The 25875-nt window shown below is 41.6% G+C and overlaps 1 protein-coding gene across 1 annotated transcript in view; it reads right to left on the bottom strand.

Moving 5' to 3' along the window:
- IKZF3 (IKAROS family zinc finger 3) overlaps nucleotides 1-18399 on the bottom strand; it is a 70734-nt gene extending 52335 nt beyond the window's left edge. Inside the window, exons 1-2 of the mRNA XM_023511132.1 lie at nucleotides 18350-18399; nucleotides 15841-15942 (exon numbers count right to left, since the gene is read on the bottom strand). The gene's annotated coding sequence lies outside the window, so the exon portion shown is untranslated. The remainder of the gene's footprint in view (nucleotides 1-15840; nucleotides 15943-18349) is intronic.
- Between the last annotated feature and the right edge of the window lie 7476 nt (nucleotides 18400-25875).

Genomic DNA, 25875 nt, shown 5'->3' with positions numbered 1-25875 from the left:
CCCTCTGGGCTGGCAACTTACAGAAACAAATGCCCTGGTGAGGCAGGACAGGATTTTGTTCAGTCCTCAGTCTGGTGGGAAATGTGGGAGGGTGGGCAGGTTGGGGGGGGGCTTATTGGTAGCACGTGTTGATTTCAGTGGTAAAAGTACTCCACCACGGCCATTTTCAGACTATCAAGGTGAAGTCTGCCAGCTCACAAAATTCCTGAAAATGTAACAAGCAACTATGAGCTGGTTCTAGCACATTCCAGGACTTGGCATTTTCCCCTCAGCAGGGCACCTTCATGTAGTTATCACAGGGATACAATGGCCCAGGTCACCATGCCTGGTGCCAAACTTTGTTGGAGCAATAAAACCCGCTTGGCCAAGAGAAGCTGCTAGGAATGGAAGCAGGTGCATGAGGGTATTCCCGCGATCTGCTAACCCGCCTGGAAGGACGCACCACCGCTCCTGCTCCACAGATAAAGAAAAGTGAAAAGAAGGGGGGAAGACTCTCCAGAGGATCCACTGACAGTGGGCAGGTCTTTTTTTCTGTTCACCACTAGAATCATTCATTCCTCTTTGGCAGATGCCACATATACATACAGCCCTTTTAGTTCGCTGAGCTACGCAGCTCGGTTAAGGAAGAAAAAAGAACCCAGAAATGCTTTTTGTTCGAGGAGTTAAAAAAAAAAAAAAAAAAAGATTCAAGGAGTGATGTCTTGGTTTTATCACCAGCAGAACTTACCCGTTTGACACAGTACAAGCTGTCGAGCTCTGCCCATGGTGAGCACTTACAGAAATCCCCTGTGAGTGAACTTCTGCAGCAAAGCACTGCAGATTTTGTAAGATAACCCCTGCATCCCATGAGTGACAGGTCTTGATCCGGGCTTGAGAGATGTAATATTTTGATAAAAAACGGCACTTCCTTTTGAAGCACATATTTGCGTGTGCTGAGCAGCACTGCCGGAGCCTCAGCAGCGCCCAGGCGAGGCTGACTTGGTCTCTCCCAGCTCGCTCCAGCAACCTCCTTCACACGTCTAAATGTAGCAGTCATTAGCATCCATAAACCCCACATGTGGCTTTTTTTCTCCTTTCAGAAGTATCAAAGTGGTCTGTACTTCTAAGCACCAAAATGGTGTACACCTCCAAAGGGATTGAGATTATCCCTGGAAAACTACTCCAGTTGGGAGCTACATCGCCTAAGGGGGGAAGGATTATTTTTTCAGCAGACTTTCCAGTTCAAGTTCTTATCTTTGATCTAAGCATTTACACTGCACAGTGTCACGACAGAGAAAAGTTGAAGCCTTTCGTTAAGTTCAACGTTTCTCATGGAATCAATAATTCTTAGAGGGCAGAATTAATTAAAAACACACACAGATCGCCAAGGTACAATAGATTAAAAAGAAATCTGTCTCCCAATGGGCGTCAGGTATATTTGACATTCAGTCGTAAAGAGTCAAGAGATGATGGGTAGAGTGTGGTAGATGTATGGCTGGAACCTCAGCATGTGACTTTATTTAGAAATAGGGCCTTGGCAGGTGTAATTAGTTAGGGTGAGGTCACGCTGGATGAAGGTGGGCTGGACATCCAGTGACCAGAGTCCTTCTAAGAGCACAGGACACAGACAGATCCACACAAGCAAGAAGGCCATGTGATGACAGAGGCAGAGAATGGAGTTAAGCTGCCACAAGCCAAAGAACACCAAGGACTGCTGGGGGCCCCCAGAAGCTAGAGAGAGGCAAGGAAGGGCTCTTCTCTGGAGCCTTTATAGGGAGCATGTCCTGCTGACTTCTAGCCTTCAGAACTGTGTGAGAAGAAATTGTCAGTCACCCAGTTTGTGGTAATTTGTTCTGAAAGTCCTGGAAAACCAATGCAAAGGGTAAACAGGCGAGGTTGATGGGTATCGAGGTACATTGTGTACTTTTGGCCCTGAGAGCAGCTCTAGAACAAACAGCGTATGAAAGAGATGGTGGCTGATAGGGGCTATTGAAAAATGAGGGGAAATAGAGAATGAAGTGCAGGGGACCTGTAACCACACGTATATTCCCCACTGATTCAAAGAGGGAAAATAATGCTGTTGACACAACGCCTGTGGGAAACGGCCAAGATGGGAATCCGATTTCAGAGGCAGAAAGAAGACTGACACAAAAGGCTGTGAGGAGTTCTACCTCGCTCATTCCTCCTTCAACTCTGGGAGGACATTTTGACATTTCGCTGTCTTGGGTCTCTTCCCTACCTAGTCACTATCCCTGGGTACACTATTTATCTCTAGCCCTTCGACTCAGCAGCGTTTATTTGATTGTATTCCTCTGTGATCACAGGCCAGATGAAGCAACAGGGACATCCTTTCTCACGAGATGTTCTAATACTGCTTTAAATTCGGCTTTTGACATCGCAGCTTCTCCCTGACATTTCAGATCCAAGAGGAAGTTCTCAATATCTTCTATATTCAGCAAAGGGCCTACGAGGCACCCAGTACTCCCTGGATGCTAACCAAAAATAAAGATTTGGGGATCCCTGGGTTACTTCCTACTGCTCCAGACCAATCTGAAGACAGTTTCAGTTGGTCATTAAGAGGAGAAAAAATAACAATTGTTCAAAGGAGGTGATGACCAGGCTGACAAAAGAACTCTGAATCTCTTCATTTCTATGTTTTTCAATCTGGCTGGATTATACCACTTCGTACTGTTAGAGAGATGTAAATGTGAGCTACCAGGCTCCCCTTTTTTCAAAAAATTTATAACGTAAAGGAGTAAAACCTTGTCATGTACAAGGACAATTTCAGATAGAACATAATTAGGTGCTTAAATAAGTACTAGTCAAACATACTAGAAAAACTCATCTCTTTGACCACCCTGGGGGAGCTGAGATAATGTCAAAAGTCTTCATGGAAGAAATAAACTGGATTTGATAATAAATATTGCCCGTGCGTTAGCCTGTCAGATTCAAATTTTCAGAATAAAGGAGGTACCAACTAAGTGGTAGCATGAGACTTAATCCATATATATGTTTTTTGTTTTGTTTTTGGTTTTTGAGACAGGGTCTTGCTCTGTCTCTCGGGGTAGAGAACAGTGGTGTCATACTAGCTCACTGCAACCTCAAGCTTCTGGGCTCAAGTGATCCTCCTGCCTCAGCCTCCCAAATAGCTGGGACTACAGAAGTGCACCATGACACCCAGATAATTTTTTTATTTTTGTAGAGACAGGGTCCCACTCTTGCACAGGCTGGTCTCAAACACTTGAGTTCAACTGATCCTCCAGCCTCAGCCTCCCAAAGCACTAGGATTACAGGTGTGAGCTGCTGCACCCGGCCCACATACAGTTTTATTCTTGCTGAATTAATTTCCGTAAATGGTAGTGGTACAGAACTATATCAATTATATAAAGGTGTGATAAACAGAGCTGTTAGTGGTACATATTATTCTAATTTTTAAAATAATAGCGTTAAAAGTCCCCACAGATGCCCTTTTGAAGTGTATATATGAACACTCTTCCTTAGAAGAATCAAAAGCTTTCTTAACCCATCACACGTTTTTGTTTTCTTTTTTGAGACAGAGTCTTACTCTGTCTTCCTGGGTAGAGTGCCATGGCATCATAGCTCATGGCAACACCAAACACTTGGGCTCAAGTGATCCCCCTGCTTCACCCTCCCAAGTAGCAGGGACTACAGGTGTCCACCACAATACCCAGCTAGTTTTTCTTTTTTTTTGAGAGACAAAACATATATGTACTTTACTTACTTAGATTTGGGAGCATAAGTGCTCACAAAAGGATTCACAGTTTCTTTTTTAATTGTTAGTTTTTCTATTTTTTGTAGAAATTAGGTCTTGCTCTTGCTCAGGCTGGTCTCAAACTTCTGAGCTCAGGCAATCCACCCACCTCCCAGAGTTACAAGTGTGAGCCACTGAGCTGGCCTTCATCACACATTACATGTATACACTATGCCAGAAGCAAGCAAATTATGGCCTACATATCAAATCCAATCCAACAACTATTTTTGTAAATAAAGATTTATTGGCACAAAGCCATGCCCATTCATTTATGTATCTTCTACGACTGGTTTACACTGCAATGGCAGAATTTAGAAATTATAACCGATTAAGTGGCCCACAAAGTTTAAGACATTTAATATTTGGCTTTTGCAGGAAAAGTTTGCCAACACCTGCACTAAACTTCTGGGAATATATTGTAAAAAATTGCCACCATGTCTGTGAGGTAGGAAATAAGTGCATTTATGTTAAATGTTAGTATTTTTAAAACATTTTCTCCAAATACTTTTATTTTGTTTTCCAAACTCTAGTTGGGTGAAGACTTTTTCCTCTCTCAAAATTAGACTGTTTTCCACAAGAGAAAAGTAAAGCGAGTGTTTCTCTCAGGGCCTGATAAAGCTGGAAACACAAAGATGCACATTTTATTTTATTTTATTTTATTTATTTATTTATTTATTTATTTTTGCAGTTTTTAGCCAGGGCTGGGTTTGAACCCGCCACCTCCGGCAGATGGGACCAGCACCCTACTCCTTTCAGTCACAGGCTGTGACATTTAATTTTTTAACATACAAACATGATTACAATTATTCTGTATGTAAAACACTCCAGACAGATCTTTGAAAAAACGTTCAAAGGATATTAAAAAAATGCTTCCATTAAACTTAAGTAGAATTCTCTAAAGCATTCTCTAAACATAGCAAGATGGGGTTTTGCTATGTTGTCTAGGCTGGTCTCCAACTTCTAGGCTCAAGCAATCCTGCCTCAGCCTTCTGAGTAGCTGGGACCCTGGATTATGGATGTGCACCACTATGCCTGGCTCTCAAGTACATTTTTTATAATTGCTATTGCACTATAGGTAAATTTCCCTAATGACCTGCTTTGTTTTGTTTTGTTTGCAGAGATGGGTTCTCACTCTATGGCCCAGGCTAGAGTGCAATGGCCTGATCATAGCTCATATAACTTTGAACTCCAGCGCTCAAGACATCCTACCACCCCAGTCTCTACAGGTGCCTACCACCACATCTGGCTAATTTTAAAGAAATTTTTGTAGAGATGAGGTCTCACCATGTTGCTCAGGCTAGTCTCAAACTCCCAGCCTCATGCAATCTTCCCATCTCATCCTCTGTACTGGACTCGTTGTTCTTTTTGACATGGGGTCTTGCTATGTTGCCCAGGCTAGTCTCAAATTCCTGGGCATAAGTTATCCTTCTAACTCTAGTCTTAATGTTACCCTGTGCTGCACATAGCAGCAGTACCTTACTATGTAATAGGCATGTCTTCTATCTGGCAATGCTACCTTTCAATTCTACTATTTTTATAATTTAGCGTGTATAATATGCACATACCAATCATGTTATATATTTTTTAAAAAGCAGGGTCCTGGTAACCACCTTTTTAAAATTGAGCTATATATACCTTTTTGAAAGGTATATGCCCCAGACTAAGCACCAATATTAACAGTGCCATACAGTAGGCCTCCCTCATCCACAGGGGACGTGTCCCAAGACTCCCAGTGGATGCCTGAAACCTCCAGAGTACCAAACCCTGGATACAGTCATGTGCTACTTTACGATGGAGGGACACATTCGGAAAAATGTGTTGTTAGGAAGTTATGTATTGTGTGAACATTATAGACTGTACTTACATAACCCTACATGATACAGCCGACTACACACCTAAGCTATGCCGTATAGCCTATTGCTCCCAGGCTTCAAATCTCTACAGCATGTTACCTGGACAGCATGCTACTATACTGAACACCGTAGGCAACTGTAATACATGGTATTTGTGCATCTAAATGTACCTAAACGTAGGAAAGGTACAGGAAAAGCAAGGTATTATAATCCTTTGGGGCCACCATTATACATCCATCTTTGATCGAAGTGCTACGTGGCACCTGACTGTACCTTATGCTTTTTCCTACATATACATACCTATAATAGAGTGTAATTTATAAATTACACACAGTAAGAGAGGAACAATAATAACTACTAATAAAAGAGAACAGTTATAACAATACATTGTAATAGAAATCATGTGAATGTTGTCTCCCTCCCTCTCTCTCTCTCACACACTCTCTCTCTCAAAATACCTTATTGTGCTTACTTATTTTCGGACCGTGGTTGACCACAGGTAACTGAAACCTCAGAAAGCAACCTGCAGCTCAGGGAGGACTACTGCGATCAGTTTGGAGATTAATTGTGACATAAAAGAATCATCTTCCAACACAAAAATAGCCTGTTCATTTCTTTCTCAGAGAGGCTTATAGGAAAGAACTGTCTCTTTTCTCTTTCTCAAAATCATTTGGAATGATTGATCCTATCTTCTAGTTCCTATCAAGAACTTGATGACTCTCCCAGGCCCCTAGTAACTGGGAAAAATAACTTCTATGCATAGATATTCCATTCCATGCCACTGACATGTAGTCAGAGGTAAGGCGATAGAAATGACACAGGCAGCTACAATGTCAAAAAGGACCCAAACTGAATGGATCACAAAGGCAGAAATTTCCCTTTCTTTTCTCTTTGGTACCATTTCCAGAGCAGGGTCAAAATGCATAGAGGCCTACAATCTATTGTATGGATTCCTAAAGCGATGCTACGCCACTTGGGTCCTTACAATATTTGTTTTTAAATTCCCATTGTTGAATGGAAATTATTGGTTTCCTGTTGAGGTTTGGGTATTTAATCTGTCCCTCTTGCCCCCCTCCCACCTGAAAAGAAAACTCATAGGCTACTTCTGAGCTCAAAGCAAATTTACAATATAAACTTCAAATTCCCAAACTAGGCTCAGCGCCTGTAGCACAGTGGCTACGGTGTCAGCCACATACACCAGGGGAGCCAGGTTCAAACCCTGCCCAGGCCAGCTAAACAACAATGACAACTGCAACAACAACAAAAATAGCTGGATGTTGTGGTGGGCACCTGTAGTCCTGGCTACCTGGGAAGCTGAGGCAAGAGAATCGCTTAAGCCCAAGAGTGTGAGGTTGCTGTGAGCTGTGATGCCACGGCACTCTACCAAGGGCAACATAGTAAGACTCTGTCTCAAAAATAAAAAAAATTCCCAAACCAACAATTGTATAGGGATCACTATTTCAAATACAAATGCAATGATATTCCCTGTTAGAACTCAGAAACCTTGACTCAGAAAAAAACACCAGCTATCATTTGCCTCATTCTGAGTGTGGCTCCATGGATGTCATCTTCAAGAAGTTGCATGAAGCTGATATAACACCATATGCCTTTCCTCAGCACAAATGACCACATCCTGTGCCAGGCAGCATTTTTCTGTCTCTGTGGTTAAAAACTGGTACAAATTAATGTATAGCTCGGCAGAGCTGGAATGTTAGTTGAAGCTGTGATTTGAATCTCGGAAGTCTCAGGCAAAGAACTCCATTTCTTGGTCACTTAAGAAATCTAAGACAAAAGCAAAAGTCCCCAAGACACTATTTTCTTTTCTCCCTTTAAGTAACATACATACATATACACACACACACATAACCGACCTAGAAGTTTCATTTAGTCACTCACTCAACTCAATACTTTATTACACACCTACTACAAGCCAGGTACTATTCTAGGTGCTGTAAACACCTGGCAGTGAAAAAGACAGGCCAAGATCCTGGTTGTTGAAGAGTGGAAGGAGAGAAAAAATAAATGAACAAACAAAACTCCAAAATTATCTCTGATAAGGGTCATGCAGAGTATGAAAATAGAGTATTGTGTTACAGTAGTAACTAGGTTGTCCGGGAAAGAAATGACATTTAAGATGAGATCTGAGTGACATTCAAAAAGCAACTGGGTTTAGACTTATCAACATAAATATCAGCATATAATGTGAGCAATGTTAATACAAATACAGGGCTCAAAATTCACAAAGATAGCCTGCCGGGAAGTATTCCATAATGCTGATAGAATAGAGGTGGGTTTTTCTTTCTCTACTGTGAACTTTCCAAATTGTAGTATAATACACAAAATGCATTTTGTCTTTGTTCTTGCTCCCAGTTTCAGGCACAGGAGCTCCTAAAACCCTGGGAATGGAGTGTCTTTTCTTATTCATAACAAGCACCGGAGTTTATCCTGGTGAGGTGAAATTAGATTGGGTCCCTGGATAGCCTCAGGATGGGGTTGGTGAAAGACCACCTAGTTAGAGGGCTGGAACTTTCCGCTCGGTGAAAGACCACCTAGTTAGAGGGCTGGAACTTTCCGCTCCACCTAAGGATCTCAGAGAAGAGGATAGGAGTGGGGCTGGAGATTGAGCTATATAAAAACTCTTGAACAATAATATTCAGAGAGCTTCCAAGTTGATGAACACAAGGAGGTGTGGGAAGGGTGACATGTGCAGAGAAAACACGACATGTCTGTCCTCCTCCGTCCCTCCCTTGCCCTATGCTTCTCTTCCATTTAGCTATTCCTGAGCTGTGTCCTTTATAACAAACTGGTAATAGTAAGTAAAGCAATTTCTTGGGTTCTGTGAGTCATTCTAGCAAATTACCAAACCTGAGAGAGGGCTGTGGGAAACCTCAAATTTTTCCGAGTTGGACAGGCATGTGGGTAACCTGGGGACTTGTGACTGACATCTGAAGTTAGAGTAGTCTTGTAGGACAGAGCCTTTAATCCATAGGGTCTGTACTAAACCAGAGTTAGTATCAGAACTGAGTTGACTCATTGAACACCCAACAACTGAACTGTCTCAAGAATCGGCTGTTGGTGTTGAAGACACTCCAGAATTAGTGGTAGGAGTAGGATTTGCTAGACCAGCCCTGGGTCACAGAAGTATGTTTGGAATAAAAAGGATGAAAGTATAGGGGACTGGGGAACTTTTCATTCCTGGGTTGTCATGTGGTCACCCATGGTATGGAGCAGCCTTTGTGCCATAGTCAGTTACTGAAGGTAAAAATTATTAATGGAATTTAGAGATGAACCCAACTCCTGGGGTGCTGGCTCACTGGATGCATAAGAAAATGCAAATGAATAAGCAAAAGAGTGAAATATGCAATCCTATAGTTTCTGTTATTAATAATAGCTAAAATGAAAGTAAAAGAGATTGTGAGGTCGACCTTGATGATGGACCAAGCTCAGAGTCTGGTTGGCCTGAGCTTTGGATGCTAAATTCAAAGTTGCCCCTAAAGGGAAAAATTACGTGGGAACGACAGAGAATACCTCTAAGACCTCTGGTCGCCAAAAAGGTAGTCCAGGTAGTGAAGGGCAAAACCAAGAAACAACTGAAACCCGGGGGTAGAGTGTAAACGAGTTGGTTTATTTTGTAGGTTAATAGCATCAGCTTCCTGAAGAACCTTTACCAAACTGGGCTGTGAAAAATAACTAATCTTGGTTTTTAAATGCTACAGAGTGGAAGGTGCTGTTTGGGTTGATCCAGGACCCACAGCTCCCTATGAAAAGATCCAATTTGGCTGTACATGATCCAGAAACATAGAAGGCTGTTTCTGAGGGAATGTTAGTCTAGTAGACTGTATAAAAGCCACGATAAGGTCTATCTACCCTAAGGAGAGGGGCTGTCTGACTCCTTCTGTAGAGGCTAGGGGAGCACCCCAGATGAAGCAGCTGATCCATTTCACACGCAAGTCATGTGAGACTGGATTTGTGATAGTGAAGATAGAGTCACCCACTGAACACACCCACTACCAGGTCATGGTAGATGCCATGGTTAAGGGCATGTCTAAGAAAGTACATGTTGGATACAGTATGGTAAAGGCAGTGCAGCTACAAAGAAAATGGGAACAAGGCCTGAAAGGGAGAAGGTTATTACACACAGATCCCAGAGAAGGGGTCACTCTATGCCGTGCAGGGTCCAGGGGAAGGCACCAGTGTGGGTCAGGAGGCAGAAGAGAAGAGGGAGGGAGAAGGTTAGGACATAGTCTTTACTGGGGCTTCTGTGGGAAAGGCAAAGCAGGGCAGCATAAACAGTCTAGGACTGGCTAGTTTGAATAATTCTGGCCAGTTTGGGGGCATAGGGTTGGTCTCTAGTTGTCTGGTACCTGATTCTGGCAGGTACCTGATTCTGGCAGGTACCTGATTCTAGGCAGGAGGAATAGCAGCTTGGTATAGGAAAGTTAGATAAGTAGTTAGATATAATTAGGGGCATTGTCTCAGGATTGGTTGGTTTGTGTGTGAAAAGCATGCTCTTGGTCAAGCCCTTTATCTCTAAGAATTGGCCATCTCTGGGAGAAGCAATCTCTCTTTAGGTCTGTAAGGCTCCCAAATGCCAAAGAATTGAGAATACAAAAAATACAAAAATTGGCCAGGCATGGTGGCACACGCCTGTAATCCTAGCACTCTGGGAGGCTAAGGTAGGTGGATTACTGGAGCTCACAAATTCAACACCAGCCTGAGTAAAAGCAGGACCTCGTTTCTACTAAAAATAGAAAAACTGAGGAATCTGAGGATCACTTGAGCCCAAGAGTTGGAAGTTGCTGTGAGCTATGATGCCATAGCACTCTAGCCAGGGAGACAGCTTGAGACTCTGTCTCAAATATATATATATAGTTAATATAATTGGCCCTGTGAAGAGTAGATGGGATACAGAAAAATACAGAATCTGAGAAAATACAGTTGATCCAGGGGGACCCTTTTTCATGGACACCTCATGTAACTTTACTGGTGTGCAACTGAGCAACAGTCCAAGAAGCCTTCCTGAATCTGCTTTCTCAGCTTGCCCTCATGAGTCTTGCAGATGCTAACAAAAATGTTAGATTAATGAACCAGAAAATGGGGAGAGGCAGAGAGAGAGGAGAGTCAAAGGATTCATCCCACCAAGGTGGGCATTTTAAAATGATTATTAAGAAATAAAGTGAATAAAGGAAACTCTGATAAGGTTGAAACAAAGAGGAAGAAGGGGAGGTAAGGTCAGGTGATTCATTCCCAGCAGAAATGGGATAAATGACACAGACACTGATGAGGGTGAAACCAAGGTCTTAGTGCAGTGCTGCCGAAGACTGTGCAGACCAAACGCATCCCTTGCTGGTCCTCCTACATTAAAGAGCCCTAAACAAGTTTATTCTATTTACCCACTTTGGAAAAAATTATAAAGCCAGAAGTTAAAGATTACAATGGGAAATCCAATCTGAAATCGCCCGGAGCAATAGTCAGGTAGATTGATCATGATTTTGAAAAAAAAATTTTTTTTTTGAGACAGTCTCACTCTGTCACCCTGAGTAGAGTGCCATGGCGTCATAGCTCACAGCAGGCTCAAACTCTTGGGCTCAAGCAATCCTCTTGCCTTAGCCTCCCATGTAGCTGGGACTACAGGTACGCCCCACAATGCCTGCCTAGATTTTCTATTTTTAGTAGAGATGAGGTTTCCTTCTCACTCAGGCTGGTCTGGAACTCCTGAGCTCAGGCAATCCAACCACCCACCTTGGCCTCCTCCCAGAGTGCTGCAATTATAGGCATGAGCCACCACACCCGGCCTAATCATGATAGAAATGGACAAAAGGGCCAGAGTTCCTTGGTTGGACCCCTCACTAGAGGCCCAAAAGGCCTTCTGCACATGAGGGTATAAAATGATCAGGTATGAAATGGGAGGATATAAAATGGTTCCCTTCCTCCTGAGTAGCTGGAACCTCAGGTGCCCACCACAATACCTGGCTTTTTCCCTTATTTTTAGTAGGGACAGGGTCTCACTCTTGCTCAGGCTGGCCTGGAACTCCTGAGCTCAAGTGATCCTCCCACACTGGTCTTCCAGAGTGCTAGGATTACAGGTGTAAGCCACCACACTCACCCTCAAAAAAATAATCTTAAAACCTAAAATACCAATGATATCTTGGGTAATTCAGAGAGATGCTCCAGTGGGGAGGGCAATGACCAGATGAGTTCCATAATGAAATTGAAATGGTTTTTGTTGGCCTATCCTACTGGGGAGTGCAAGGACGAGATACTTATGAGCAGGGAGCCTCTTATCCCCTAGGGCTGACCCTGCAGTGTGTGAGGGGCTGTTGGATTCTATCATTATCTGAACAGTGCCCTGCCAGATAACCTTTGACTGAGCAACAAAGAGCTACTTAGTCAGTGGATGGCAGTTCTAAGATAAATGGACAACATCCTGTTTGGAAAACTACCACCGTTACTGAAGAAGGTAAAAACAGATCAGCTCAGCGGGCTGAATTATGCGCTGCTCTCCCAGCAGTAATAGATAACTGAATGATCATCTATTTCATGTATACTTCCGTTTCAGTTTCTACTGATCCATGGATGATGGCCAATATCCTGGCCAATACTCTGGTGATGGCAAATACCCAAGGCAGCAATGGCAATGGAAATTAGACTTATTAAAGCAGTGGTTCTCAACCTTCCTAATGCCGTGGCCCTTTAATACAGTTCCTGTGGGTTGAGAACCACTGTAAGAGATTCCCACATGGGGCACAGCCATGGAAACCATGATAGGAATCTGAGGTTTGCGTTAAAGGAGGACATGTAGATGCCTAGCAAAAGAAGTCTCTTCCAGGTTCAGAAGGCGAATGAAACCAATGAGTGGCTGCCACGGTATACTTGCTTGAGGTGCCCACCTGGGTCTGTGAAATGAGCAGACATGGTGGGGGGTGCTGCGTTATGCAGAAGGAAGGTTGAGTTGGGGCATATTTCTTTCATACCATCTGAGGCACAAAATGTCAACAAAGCATTCTGTTGGCTAGAGAGACACAGACTGCGGATGGCTATGGGTAAGATTCCCTGGTGCAGGGAGGGGCGAGTGGGAGAGGCTCTGTCCATTGCTGGCAAGTGGTCTGCATTGAGGGACCAGTGCAACGCTGGTGGTAGATGCAAATGGTCAGAGTATCATGAAAGAACCGGAACAGAAGACACTGCACCTATGTGGACTGCCAAGTGACATTTCTTTAGACTAAGGAACACTCTTTGTTTATAGCCTATAATGTCAAACAATGGGCAAAGAGATATCCTCCTCAGAGAGATAATTTGATAGAGAATTGCGGCTATCAGCCAAAACATTAGTTGTCTAAACCAGAGGGAGACACAGGCATGAAGGGCAGGTTTATCCATCTTCACCATCACGCGCTCACACACAACATCAGCTAAGGCAGGTTCCCTACTCGGTAGATTCCTCTGTTTTCTGGCTGAGCTAGAGAAGAGGGAGTTGGAGAGGGCGCTGGTATGATCATACAATTCTTCCCAAGAAGGAGGACAGTGCTGTGATGACTATTCCTTTTTTTCTTTCTACTCATCACTTGGTCTTCTCTTTCCTGCTGAATTCAGTGGTTGCAGGACTGGGGCTGCAACTAGAAGAGCTAGAAACCGAGATGATTCCTGAGCCAGAAGCTGTGACTATAGTTTTAAACTTCTATGTCAGAATTCCTAAAAGCCTGATTAGGAAGGTTGTGCTTTCACATCATCTGGCAAAACTGGGGTTAACAATGAATGCAGCTCTTATTGCCTAGTGGGAGAAACAGCCCATGGGTTCAGTCCCTCTGCAACCCTGTCCTGCATGAATTATGGGAGTGGACTGAGGGAAGGGTACTTGCTAATGAGCTTTGCTGCTTGCAGTCTGGACCAGCACACTGGCCAAACCTAATGTTCCTTCCAAAGTTTGGTATAAATAGAATGAAGAATAGAGCTGAGAGTAAAGGAATAATAAGCAAATGGGTTAGGTAATAAGTCCCGTGAGCCATTCTAGCAAATTATTGACCTGAGGGGGGGTTGCGGGAACCCCTGACTTGGTAGCCAAGTCAGATAGAAGCGCAGGTAACCTGGACACTGAAGTGGGGGCAGTGTTGCGCACCTGAGGCCTTCACTTGTGGGATCTGCCTTAATAACACTGGGAGTTAGTATCAGAAGTGAGGTGAACTGAACTGAATTGTTGGATACCCAGTGATTGTCTGAAGAATTGGAGGAAATGCCCAGCCAAACTTACATGGTAAACATGTATTAATTTTATAATAGGAAAGAGTAAAATAAACATTCTTTTAAAAATGAAGTGAATAGGCCAGGTGTGGTGGCTCACACCTGTAGTCCAGCTCTCTGGGAGGCCGAGGAAGGTGGATTGCTTGAGCTCAGAAGTTCAAGACCAGCCTGAGCAAGAGTGAGACCCTGTCTCTACTAAAAACAGAAAAAAATTAGCCGGACATCATGGTGAGCACCTGTAGTCCTAGCGACTCAGGAGGCTGAGGCCAGAGGACCGCTTGAGCCCAGAAGTTTGAGGTTGCTAAGGTGAGCTAGTCTGATGCCATGGGATTCTAGCCTAGGTCAACAGAGTGAGATTCTATCTCAAAAGAAAAAAATGAAGTTAGTATATCCTGAACACTAAATAATCAGCTTGAATTGTCAAAATTTGCCACTATCAACCCCAGTGAGAATAGTCCACATCACAAAGTCCCAAAGCTGCAGATGCTGGCGTGGATGTGGAGAGAAAGGAACACTTTCACATTGTTGGTGGGACTGCGAACTAATACAACCTCTTTGGAAAGAAGTATGGAAAAATCTTCAAAGAACTCAAAATAGATCTTCCATTTGATCCCCATTAGTAGGCATCTATCCAGAAGAAAAGAAATCATTTTATCATAAGGACATTTGCACTAGACTGTTTATCACAGCTCAATTTACAAACAACCCAAGTGCCCATCAGCCCATGAATGGCTTAATAAACTCTGGTATATATACCATGGAATACTATTCAGTCATAAAAAGATGGAGACTTTACATCTTTTGTATTAACCTGGATAGAGCTGGAGAAAATTCTCTTTAGTCAAGTATCACAAGAATGGAAAAGCAAGTATTCAATGTACTCAGTACTAATATGAAACCAGTAAATGAACTAATATATACTCACACAAAAGAAAAACTCGATTCAATTCAAGTTGGGGGGACTTGAATACACCAATTCCCCTCCCTTCTCCCTCCTCCCTCCCACATTGGTGTGTTCCTACCTAATGGGCACAAAGTAAGGGTGTATGGCACACCTCCTGGGGGAGGGACACAGCTACAAGGACTTTACCTAACATATGCAAATATACAACCTATGCATTTGTACCCTCATGCTAATCCAAAGTAAAAAAGAAAAATTTTGCCTTCTTTTTGGGTAGAACTAAAAAAAAAAAAAAGAAAGAAAAGAAGAATAAATAAATAAATAAATTACCCCCCCAAAATTGCTGACATCCTGTAACTATCTTTTTTTTTCTTTGAGACAGTCTCACTTTGTCAACTTTGATCGAGTGCTATGACATCACAGCTCACAGCAACCTCAAAGTCTTGGGCTCAAGCAATCCTCTTGCCTCAGCCTTCCAAATAGCTGGAACTACAGGCCTCCCACTGCGATCCCTGGCTATTTTTAGAGACGAGGTCTTGCTCTTGCTCAGGCTAGTCTTGAACTCCTGAGCTCAAGCAGTCCACCCACCTTGGCCTCCCAGAGGATTACAGGTGTGAGCCACTGGGCCCGCTCCTATAACTATTACATGGAAATATTTGTGAGATGAACAAAACTAAGTCACTTCTTTTTATTTTTATTTTTTTGAGACAGAGCCTCAAGCTATTCCCCCGGGCAGAGCGCTGCGCTATGACATCACAGCTCACAGCAACCTCCAACTCCTGGGCTCAAGTGAGTCTCCTGCCTCAGCCTCCCAAGTAGCTGGGACTACATGTGCCCGCCACAACGTTTTTTTTTTTTTTGGTTGCAGCCGTCATTGTTGTTTGGCTGGCCCGGGCTGGATTCGAACCCGCCAGTTCAGGTGTACGTGGCTGGCGCCTTAGCCACTTGAGCTACAGGCACCGAGCCGAAACTAAGTCACTTCTAACTGAACACAAACTCACAAACCCAGGTTTTCTTTGGATAGCTGATTTCATCTTCATCCTTGGCCTTGACCATATCTACAACCATTCGTTTCTAGTCCATACACCATGGCTCACCTCCTGTATCTTCATCCTCATTGGTTGGGGCTTCTGCGCTGTCCACATTTTCTATTTCATGAGGTTTGGTTAAATTGTAGTCATTCAAATCTTCTGGACTTTCTAAAAGACAAAAAGACTTTTAGGCATGCAGTCAACTTTAAAGGATTTTTAGAAATATGTAATTAAGTGGACTCCCATTTAACTTTCAGCCTCACATAATCCTTTAGTGAAGACAGTATTCCCTTTTACATATTACCCCAAAGGGGTATTCACAAAAACTCTTGAGGTTCAGAAATATGCCCAGGGTTCACACATCCTTCCATTTACACAACTTTCTGAAAGACAACTTTCGCCTGAGTTAAAATATACTTAACGTTCCTTCTGGACAAAATTTCTCTCTTCGTTGGTGTATCTCATGATACCCAGCAGGTACCATGGCTGTCTATGGCCAAGAAGTATTAATGTGTAATAGTGATAAATATCAAGCCTGAAAACACTGACCAAATTGGGGAAAGACGCTCTCCTAAGAGGCAGTCTGTAAGCTTCTGTCTGCCAAAGTCTATTTCCCTTCTGTTCACATTATAAATGTAATTCTCTGGAAAACATATTGGACCCCAAGTTATGATATTTTTTTGAATAGTTACTAAATGCTACGGATATGGATAAATCATTATGCCTGTCCCCACAGAGCTCATAATTTGCAGATATACTTAAGAGAAGCCCATGTGTACAATGCAAGGTAGAATCTGATAAGGGATTCAAACAAATACGAAGTGTTACGGGAGTTCATACATGAACATGTGCATGGATAATAAAAGCATGCTTAAATAAACAGAAACCTTATTCAAAAATCAAGTTTAAGGACAATATGATTTTGTAAAATAAATACTGGTAATACTGGAAGTAATAAAAGGAGCAACATGCTTGGAATTATCTTTGCATATAAGCAGTAGCTTAACAAAAAATGATAGCAAAAGAAATGAGCTGAAAATTTTCTCATTTTTTATCCAACTCCTTCCCCATATTCGATAAAATATTTACTGAGTACCTATTAATGCAGCAAATAGTCAAAGACACTGAATCTTGTGGTGTTTAAGCTGGGCTGACATAGGGGAAGTGACTGGAAACCCTGCAGTGACATCTCTTTGAGCCGCAGCCATGACCCAACACGTGGAAAGGGATATTTACTAGAATACCAGAGTGAAATGGAAACATGTTTCCCAAAATCCATCACTAAGAGGCCTTGAAAACGTAGTCACTACGGACCCACTTGTTTGATTTATGAGTCTCTCATGAGTTTCTGGTTTCTGCATATTATTACGGTATGCTCTCCGAACTCTAAGATACTGATTTAAACACTGGTTCACTTTTCTCAAGCCCATCATGACTAAAATACACCTGAGAAATTTATATGAGGTTCAAATTCAATTAAAATATGAGCTTACAATGCACAGTAACACAAAAAGGCAGGTAAGGAATAAATTTTGTAGTATAACATAAGTTTTGATTCAAACAAAGTGAGTTAATTGGTGAAGAAAATATACCAGTTATTTTTAGGAAATAAATTTATTTTATTTTTTACAAATTTATCAATTTAATGTTGTGACAACTATGTTGATGTCATTTCCCTTTTGTACTGTTTATTTAAAGCATTTTTTTTTTTTGAGATGGAGCCTCAAGCTATCCCCCTGGGTAGAGTGCCATGGCATCACGCTCACAGCAACCTCCAACTCCTGGGCTCAAGCCAGTCTCCTGCCTCAGCCTCCCAAGTAGCTGGGACTACAGGCACCCGCCACAACGCCGGTTGCAGCCATCATTGTTGTTTGGCGGGCCAGGCTGGGGATTCGAACCTGCCACCTTAGGTGTATGTGGCTGACGCCTTAGCCGCTTGAGCCACAGGCACCGAGCCTATTGAAAGCATTTAAACACTTTATTTAGAGAAGTCCATGACAGAAAAACAGTTAAGAACATTTCCTCTTATTTCTTCTCCTGGAAATAAATTATTTTAAATGTTTACAGTTTATTCTAGAATCTAGACCATGAGTCAGCCCAGTCAGACCATAACCTGTTTCTATGTGGGCCCAGGAGGTAAAAATGTTTTTTAAATTTTTAAGGGGGTCTAAAAAAATGCAAAGAAGAATATGCAACAGAGACTACATGTGGCCTGCAAAGTCCAAAATATTTACCATCTGATTCTTTACAAAAACAGTTTGCTGAGCACTGTTCTAGAGTGAAAAACACGAGCCATTCAAATATAAGCTACTCTATTATTTGACAGAAACTGTCGCTATCCAAAACAGTAGGAGGAAAAAGAAAAAAGCTCAGCGATCACCATTAGGGAGGGTATGGTTTGGCCCTATGATGCTAAAGTACTTACATGCTCTAAATGGATGAGGTTTTTTTTAATTAGAAAGATTTTAAACAAATGCATTTCCATAGCATTCTTAATGCGATCAGAATAAGCACATTTTTTACTTTGGTATTTTTAGAAAAGATTTATTTATAAAGAGAAAAGACCTGATGTTACCTGTGGGGACAGCCTGCTCCTGAGTGCTTTTCAGGTCCACATTTGGTTGTATATCTAAAAAGGAAGAGATTATAAATATTAGCTACTTGGGGTACACGTCTACATATTTGAGCATTCCAAATTTAATAAGAATATCATTTTGGAAAACTTAGCAACAAAATTCCTCTTTTCAGAGCAGGACTAATCTTCCCCTGTACTATTTCTAAAAGTGTCTCAGGGAGGATGAAAGAAATTATCCAGGGGCTCAGCGCCTATAGCTCAGCAGCTAGGGCGCCAGCCACAGACACCGGAGCTGGCAGGATCCAGCCCAGCCCGGGCCTGCCAAACAACAATGGCAACTACAACCAAAAGATAGCCGGGCACTTGTAGTCCCAGCTACTTGGGAGTCTGAGACAAGCGAATCGCCTAAGCCCAAGAGTTTGAGGTTGCTGTGAGCTGTGACACCATGGCACTCTACCCAGGGTAACATAGTGAGACTCTGTTTCAAGAAAAAAAAAATAATAATCCTAGCATTCTAGGAGGCTGAGGCAGGTAGATTGCCTGAGGTCAGAAGTTCAAGGGTGACCTGACCAAGAGTGAGACCCCATTTCAACTAAAAAAAAAAATTAGAAAAAATTTTAGATAGAAAAATTAGGTGGGTATTATAGTAGGTGCCTGTAGGTTCAGCCACTTTGAAAGCTGAGGCAGGAGGATCTCTTGAGCCAAGAGTTTGAGGTTGCTGTGAGCTATGACACCACTGCACTCTACCCAGGGCAACAGAGTGAGACTACATCTCATAAAAAAAAGGAAGGAAGGAAAGGAGGGAGAGAGGGAGGGAGGAAGGAAGAAAGGGAAGGAATTACCTATGCAGCAATATTACTCTAAGAACATTCTGTGAGAGGTTGGGTCCTATTAGAGAGAATTTCAGATATCATTTATTCTTCCCCCTATACTTTTTGTGAACATTTTCAAACATGCAGGAAGAAAACTTACAACGCCCACCAACTAGATTCTACGGTTAACATTTCACTCTTTTTGCTTTAACACGTACCTTTCTACCTATTAATCACTCAATCCATCTACCAGACCATCTTACTTTTTGGATGCAGTTCAAAATAAGTTGCAGATAACAGTATACACCACTCCTAACACTTCCCACGTGCCTGTTATTAACTAGAATTCAGTCTTCGTTCGCAAGATTTTTAAAGGTGAAATTTACCTACAGTGAAAGCACAGCTGTGAAGGGTACCATTCAGTGAGAGTTAAAAAACACATATCCTTGCGTAACGCAAACCTCTATCAAGATACAGAACGTTACCGTGATCCCAGAAAAGTTCCCTCATGCCTCGTCCTAGTCAAGCCCCACCCACATCCTCCAGAGACAACTACTATTTTGATTTCTTTCCACCATAACTCGTGTAGCCTATTTTAGAACTTCATAAAAACAGAATCACACAGACATATGCTATAAACTCTTTTGCCTGAGGCTTCTTCCACTCGATATAATGTTTTGAAATACATCCATTTTGTGGAAGGGTTTTGTTTGTTTGTTTTTTTGTGAGACAGTCTCACTATGTCACCCTCAGTAGAGTGCCATGATGTTACAGCTCACAGCAACCTCAAAGTCTTGGGCTTAAGCGATTCTCTTGCCTCAGCCTCCCAAGTAGTGGGACTACAGGTGCCCGCCACAACACCCAGCTATTTTTAGAGATAAGATCTCATTCTGGCTCAGGCTGGGATTTCAGTTTTGATATGCAGGTCTTATATGTTTTTTGTTAAATCTATTTCTAAATATGACATGTTTTATGATGCTATTATAGGTGACATATAACTATTTTAATTGTTTATAGCTAGTACATAAACATGCAATTGATTTTGTATATTGACCTTGTATACTGAGATCTTACTAGATTCATTTATTGACTTTAGTAGTTGCTTGGTACATTCTGTAGGATTTTCAAATGTATCAATGTTTCAATAATCACATCAGCTGCAGAATAAGACAATTTTATGTCTTCCTTTCCAGTCTTTATGCCCTCAACTTCTTGCTTTATTGCACTGGTGGAACTGTTAGTACAATCGAGTAGAAGTGATAAGAATGGACATTCTTTCCTTGTTCCCAGTCTTAGGGGGAAACGGTTCAATATTTCATCATGAATTATGATTTTAATTATAGTTTTTCATAGAGCCCAAGAAGTTTCTTTCTATCCCTAATCTGCTAAAAGTTTTGTTTGTTTTTTTCAATCAGGGTTTCTCTCTGTTGCCTGGGCTAGGGTGCAATGGCATCATCATAGCTCAATGCAACCTCAAACTCCTCAGCTCAAGTGATCCTCCTGCCTCAGCCTCCCAAGTAGCTGGGATTACGGGGGTGGGAGGGACAACCACATCTGACTAATTTTTCTATTTTTTGTAGATATTGGGGTTTCACTCTTACTCAGGCTGGTCTGGAACTCCTGGCCTCAAGCCATCCTCCCACCTTGGCCTCTGAAAGTGCTAGGTTGTCAAATACTTTTTCTGCATCTATTGAAATGATCTAATTTTTCCTCGTTTATTTTATTACTTTGATGAATTACATTGATTTCACTCCTGAGATAAACTCTGCAATAAATTCCTAGGATTATTACATCCTTTGTACTCTCCAATAAACCCCTGTTTGGTTATAACATATTTTCTGTTTTATGTATTGCTGGATCCAATTACCAACAGTTTACTAAAGATTTATGCATCTTTGTTCATGAGCAATTTGGGCCTATACTTTTCTTTTTCTTTAATGTTTTCATTAGGTTTTGGTATCAGAGCTTGGTAATATTCCTTCCCCCTTTATTTTCTTTCTTTTGAGACAGAGTCTCACTATGTCGCCCTGGGTAGAGTGCCATGGCATTACAGCTCATAGCAACTTCAAGCTCTTGGGCTTAAGTGATTCTCTTGCCTCAGCCTCCCAAGTAACTGGGACTACACGTGCCTGCCACAATGCCCAGCTACTTTTGTTGTTGTTGTTGTTGCAGTTGTCTTTGTTGTTCAGAAGGCCCAGGTCGAGTTTGAACCTGTCTGTGTTGGTATGTGGCTGGTACCCTACCCACTGAGCTACAGGTGCTGCCCCTTACCCTTTTATTTTCTGCAAGAATTGTGTGAGATTAATTTCATTTTCCCCTTAGAATTTGATACAATTCACCTGTGCTACCATTTGGGCCTGGAGTTTTCTCTTGATAACAATTTTAATTTCTTTGATAGATATAAGCCTATTCTCAATTTTTAAAAAAATCCATTTTGTATTTAGCTTTGTATTTGTATTTTTTGAAGAATTTGTCCACTTTATCTAAGTAATCAAATTTATTGGCATCAAATTGTAACATTTCCTTGTGGCAGGGTGCGGTGGCTCATGCCTATAATCCTAGCACTCTGGGAGGTTGAGACAGGTGGATCACTTGAACGCAGGAGTTCCAGACCAGCCTGAGCAAGAACAAGACTCTGGTCTCTAAAAAAACAAAAATAGCCAGGCATAGTGGCGGGCCTCTATAGTCCCAGCTACTTGGGAGGCTGAGGCAAGAGGACTGCTTGAGCCCAAGAGTTCGCAGTTGCTGTAAGGTATGATGCCATGGCACTCTACCCAGGGTGACAAAGTAAGGCTCTGTCTCAAAAAAAAAAACCCAAACCTCCCCACATTTCCTTGTTATCTTTTTAATATCAGGAGGATCTATGTTCTATTTTCTTGTAATTTTTCATATTGCTAATTTGTATTGTCTTTTTCTTAATTTTTTTTTTCTTTTAACTATCTTTAGGGCCGACAACAATGGCTCACACCTATAATCCTAGCACTCTGAGAGGTGGAAGCAAGTGGATAGCTTGAGCTCAGGATTTTAAGACCAGCCTGAACAAGAGCAAGACCTTGTCTCTAAAAGTAGCTGGGCATTGTGGCGGGTGCCTGTAGTCCCAGCTACTCATGAGGCTAAGGCAAGAGAATCTCTTGAGCCTAAGAGTCTCAGGTGGCTGTGAGCTATGATGCCACAGCACTCTACTCAGGGCAACAGAATAAAAACTCTTTCTAAATCAGCAGTTCTCAATCTGTGGGTCGCAACCCACAGGAATTGTATTAAAGGGCCATGGTATTAGGAAGGTTGAGAACCACTGGTCTAAATAAATAAATAAATAAAATCAAGGAACCCATTTTTGCCTTGCTTAATTTTCTCTAAGGTTTGTCAGTTTTCAACGTGACTGATTTCTCCTCTTTATTATTTTCTTCCTTCTGTTTACTTTAGACTTAATTTGCTCCCTTTTTCTGGCCACTTGAGGTGAAACTTTGGTGACTGATTTGATTATTTTTTTTCTGATTATCAGCACGTAAAGCTGTAAGTGGTCCTCTAAGTATGCTTTAACTGTATCTCGTAAAGTTTGATGTTTTATTTTCATTATAACTCAGGGCTAATTTCCCTTGTGATTTCTTTGACCTACTGGTTATTTATACATTTTTAATTTCCAGATACTTGGGGGAATTAGCAGATTATCGAGTTAACTTAGTGATTTTTAATTCCATTACAGTACAGTCAGAGAATAGAGTCTGCATGATTTCAGCTCTTATGAATTTATCAAAACCTGTTTTCTTGGTGACTGTGCAGTACATAGTTGAAAAGTATGCACTACATTTTGCCATGTATAATGATCTCCTATAGATAATGGGCACCCATGTTTTTCGTCCAGACTTTCAGGAAAAAAAAAATCTTTCATTTTAACCTCTTTTTTTTTTTTTAAAACAGCCTTGCTCTGTTGCCCAGGCTAGAGTGCCATGTCCTTAGCCTCACTCACAGCAACCTCTAACTTCTGGGCTCAAACAACTCTCTTGCCTCAGCTTTCCATAGAGCTAGGACTGAAAGTCACCCACCACATGCCAGCTAATTTTTCTATTTTTGTAGAGACAGGGTCTCACTTTCCAGGCTAGAGTGTCATGGCCTCAGCCTTACTCAAGCAACCTCTAATTACTAGGCTCAAGCAATCCTCCTGCTTCAGCTTCCCAAGTAGCTAGAACTTAAAGGCACCCACCACCACACCTGGCTAATTTTTCTATTTTTGTAAACACAGGATCTCACTTTGCTTAGGCTGGTCTCAAACTCCTGAGTTCAAGCAATCTTCCCACCTTGGCCTCCCAGAGTGCTAGGATCACAGGCCTGACCACTATGCCTAGCCTTTGTTTTAATTTTTTAATTCGAATCTTTATTTGTTTATACTTAGGTACACTTTTTTTTGTATTACAAAGGAATTTTCTAAAGACATCACCTAGCTTGCTAGCACCCGGCTAAAGTGTACAAAGAGAAATATGTCACTCTTCATTGGTTGAAAATGCTTTCATTGCCAAGTTCGTCGCAAGTTCAACAAAACTGATTATTGTGATCCAGGGTATTATTTTGCTTATGGACATCATTACTGTTTTCTAGAGTTACACTTTTAATGCATAAGCATAGATAAAGAATTGAAACCATTTATATAAGCATGGAATTAGTACTAATCCCGTATAGTGTGCATCCTTATTTTTCCCTCAAAAATTTGGGCAGAAAACACACACAATATACACTGCAAAATATGGTATACTCTTCACTTGTTGGGGGTACTGTTTTATACATGTCAATTAGATCAAGGTACTTGACAGTGTCATTCAGATCTGCGGCTTTATTAATTTTTGGCTAGTTGTCTAGTTTCTGAAAGAAGAGTGCTAAAATCTTCAGATAAGATTCCTGATTTGTCTGTTTCGTCCTGGTCTTGAGGCTATAATACACATCTTTAATTTTCCACAGTCTTCTTAGCGTGAAAATGATACTACTTCACACAAAATGCAGAAAGTCTCTCACATCTTGGCCCACGTCCCTCCCTCCAACCTTTATACTATAGTTATCGTCTGTTTCACATCTACATATGTTATAAGCCTCACAACACGATGTTAGTAGTTCTTGCTTGAAACAGTCAAATTATAAAGATTAGGAGGAAAACTCAGTACTTTCTATTAACCCACATATTTAACATTTAACTTTTCATTTTTTCATAAAAACCTAAGTTCCCATCTGGCATCATTTCCCTTCAGTCTGAAGAACTTCCCTTATCGTTTCTAGTAGGCAACAATGGGAAGGACAAATTTCCTAAAATTTCACTTATTTATAAATGGCTTTATTTCACCTTCAAAATTACAGGTTATTTTTATTAGAGATAGAATTCTGGGTCAACAGAGTTTTGGTGTTCTTCTTCTTCTAGTGCTTCACAGATGGCATTCCACTGTCTTCTAGCTTCTATTGTTTCTGATGAGAAATTAGCGGCACTTTGTATCATTGCTTTTCTGTATACAATGTGTTATTTTTCTCTGAATCCTTTCAAGATTTTCTCCATACTTTTGGTTTTCAGCGGTTTGACTATTATATGCCTAAGTGTTAATTTTTTTCCACTTTCTGTCTAGGTATAATTTTATTTGCAATTATCCCATGTGGGTTCAAAGAACTTATTAAATCTGTAAAGTTATGTTTTTCACCAAACTTGAGAAAATTTCAACCATTATTTCTTTAAACAATTTTTCTCACTGCTTTCCTCTATAATTACAATTCCGTGTATGCTAGACCTTTACTTATTTTCCCATTGTTCCCTGAGGCTTTCCGATCTTTTCCCCCAGTGCTTTTTTTTTTAATTTTTTTTTTACAGTTTTGGCCAGGGCTGGGTTTGAACCCACCATCTCTGGCACATGGGGCCAGCACCCTACTCCTTTGAGCCACAGGTGCTGTCCCCCCTCAGTGTTTCTCTCTGCTATTCAGAGTAAATAATTTCTATTATTATATCTTCAAGTTCACTCTTTTATCTGTCACTCAATTTGCTGTTAAGCCTATCGAATGTTTCAGATATTGTAATTTTTTTTTTTGAGACAGAGTCTCATTATGTTGCCCTTGGGGGTAGAGTGCTGTGGCATCACAACTCACAGTAACCTCAAACTCTTGGGCTTAAGCAATTCGCTTGCCTCAGCCTCCGGAGAAGCTGGGACTATAGGCGCCCCACCACAGCACCCAGCTATTTATGGTTGTAGTTGGCGTTGTTTGGCAGGCTGGGGCTGAATTTGAACCTGCCAGGTCTGGTGTATGTGGCTGGCACCCTAGCTGCTGAGCTATAGATGCAGAGCCAGATATTGCAATTTTTAAAAGAATTCCCGTTTTGTTCTTTATCATAATTTTTCTGCTGAGATTCCCTATTTTTTAATTCATTAAAAGCATATTGCTGGGTGGTACCTGTAGCTCAGTGGGTAGCGTGCCAACTACATACACCGAGGCTGGTGAGTTCGAACCCAGCCCAGGCCTGCTAAAACAACAATGACAACTGCAACAACAAAAAAAATAGCCTGGCATTGAGAACACCTGTAGTTCCAGCTACTTGGGAGGCTGAGGCAACAGAATCACTTGAGCCCAAGAGTTTGAGGTTAATGTGACATGTGATGCCACGACACTCTTACTGAGGGCAACATAGTGAGACTCTGTCTCAAAAAAAAGCATATTGCCCTTATATCCTTGAGTATAATTATTACAGGGGCT

The sequence above is a fragment of the Otolemur garnettii genome, unplaced genomic scaffold (assembly GCF_000181295.1).
Source record: "Otolemur garnettii isolate 467f Iridium unplaced genomic scaffold, OtoGar3 scaffold00018, whole genome shotgun sequence".
In the NCBI taxonomy this organism is placed as follows: Eukaryota; Metazoa; Chordata; class Mammalia; order Primates; family Galagidae; genus Otolemur; species Otolemur garnettii.
The sequence above is the reverse complement of the archived record's forward strand: the minus strand, read 5'-3'. Positions and strand labels throughout refer to the sequence as shown.